A 2,523-nucleotide genomic window follows, 5' to 3' on the forward strand; every position below is an offset into this window, starting at 1 on the left:
GGCCTTGGGACTCTTCCCATGATATCTTCTCATTTTGAGGAGGGTCAGCGTGGACTTGATGACTAACAATGTAGGAAGGACCCAACAAGCCTCACTGATGAAATGCGAATGGTGTATTCAGTATGCAGCCAGCCTAACCTTAGTAGTATCTTGACCTTACACAAAAAAAGTGGTAGCTATCTCTTTGGATTGACATGGCTTAGATCATAAAGCTAATGACCACTTATTTGAGTACACTGCTCATCATGTCCCCCTATATTAGACATGTGGATCAGAGTAGGGACATAAAGGGTCTCTGTAAGTTTTGAAAAATTTACTTGTAATGAGGAAGGCTATGCATATGTGGGGGTAAGAGATCTATGGGAAATCTCTGTACCTTCTTCTCAATTTTGCTATGAACCCAAAACAAAATACTCTTGTCCTTCTTGCATCTGCTCCTTCTGGATAAGAGGTCTAAATACAAGTAGAGGAGATTTAATAAAGGCAAACTTGTTGCTGCTAAAATAGAGCACATTGATATCTTTGGTGGTGGAAGGAACATCTTAAGATCCAAGGAGCATAGGAGAGGAAGGACATTAATGGTTTTTATGATTTAGAACTGCACTGGAGCCTTCTTCACAAAACTGCTCCCAAACCTTTGCAGGTGTTTTAAATTTAACTGTTGAGTCTAACATCCTCCCCCAGACAGCTCTGACCACTATTCCGGCACCATTCCCTTTAATCCTGTCAAGAAGTCTGTTAGAAACAGCAGAGGATAGCCTCGATTTCTATACCTCCCAGGCAAGAAAACCCTGTCAACGCCTCTGGATGTCTTCTTCACTCCCACTTCTATAGTCATCACTCCGTCATTCAGTGGGGCAGAAGAATGCCACTCGACTGGTCGTATGAACAAACTGAACAGGCTGGACTGACTGCTCTTAGGCCGTCCCTCCAGAAATAATGCCTAGACTGAACTGAACTGGGAACCCTGAAGCCCATCAGACAGTTGGGAGGCCACACTGGCTGCCCTGTCAACCTGGGCTCCCTGACTGTGTTGGTCCCACTTAGGGATCTCGACAATTACACACAACACTTTGAGGGCGCCCGGGTGGCTCAGTCGGTTAAGCGTCTGCCTTCGGCTCAGGTCATGATCCCAGGGTCCTGGGATCGAGCCCTGCATCAGGCTCCCTGCTCAGTGGGGAGTCTGCTTCACTCTTCCCTCTATCCCCTTCCGCCCCCCCGCCGCTCGTTCTCTCTCTCAAGCGCAGGCACTCTCTCTCTCTCTCTCGAATGAATAAAATCTTTTTAAAAAGTTAGAGTAAAAAAAATTAGACACAACACTTTTTTTCCAGGGGCACCCTGTGTGCCCCTGGGACTGTGCTTCCTATATGGAAACTAGAAGTTAACTTGCTTCTCTTCAAAACACTTGTTGACTTGCACATTAACCATAAGAGACTTATGAGTATTTAAGGAAACACCGTAAGTAGATCATGTAGCCCTCAGACAACAGCAGAGATCTCTCCAAAATGAAGTTTTGTTACTTCAGGAAAATTTCCAGAGAGTTAACAGACTTATCATTGAAATTAGAAAAGTGATTCAAAATTTGTCCTTGACTCTAGCTGAAGTGATCACCGACACCATCCTGACCCCGGAAAGCATTCAGGTTATCTTCAATTCATTGGCGAGGGTTGTCATGGATGAATTGCCCTAGATGTCTTTTTTGCAGATCAAGGCAGAATCTGTGTGGTGTCTAATACTGCACCTGTATTAATACCTCAGGCCAAGTGAAAAAATCAATACAGAAACTAAAGGAGAAAGCCATAAAGCTATGTAAGATACACCCTGATGGCTTTTGGAATTTGTTCAGCTAGTTGTATCCAGGATCCTAGGGGTATGATTGTGGTCAATACTGCAGATTGGCGCCATCCAGTTGCAACTGGAATGCTGTGGATTGTAGCCTTAGTTAAATGCTATGTGAGACAGATTAAATGGAGTCAGGGGCACCTGGCTGGCTTAGTCAGTAGAACGTGTGACTCTTGATCTCGAGGTTATAAGTTCGAGCCCCAAGATGTGTGTGGAGATTACTTAAAAATAAAATCTTCATTGAGGCTCCTGGATGGCTCGATCAGTTAGGTATCCAATTCTTGATTTCGGCTCAGGTCATGATCTCAGGGTCGTGAGATCAAGCCCCAAGTCAGGCTCTGTGTCAGCCTCAGGGTCAGGCTCTGTGTCAGGCTCCACGCTTAGCGGGGAGTCTGCTTCTTCCTTCTCCCTCTCCCTCTGCCCGTCCCCCTGCTTGCACTCTCTCTCTAAAATAAATAAATAAATAAAATCTTCAAAAAAATAAAAACAAATGGCTTCAGCCCTCACCTCTGTAAGTGAAATTAATCAGAGTGGCCAACAGAGTGGCATACTCATCGGACACTTTTCCGTGAGTCCCTCATGTTTCTGCACATCTTGTTCCACACTGTCCTGTAAAAGATGATGGTATAGTGAGCACTCTTGGAAGCCAGAGAGATTTTCCTCTGACGCAAAGGGTAGGTT

Source organism: Zalophus californianus, chromosome 4, assembly GCF_009762305.2.
Source record: "Zalophus californianus isolate mZalCal1 chromosome 4, mZalCal1.pri.v2, whole genome shotgun sequence".
Taxonomy (NCBI): Eukaryota; Metazoa; Chordata; class Mammalia; order Carnivora; family Otariidae; genus Zalophus; species Zalophus californianus.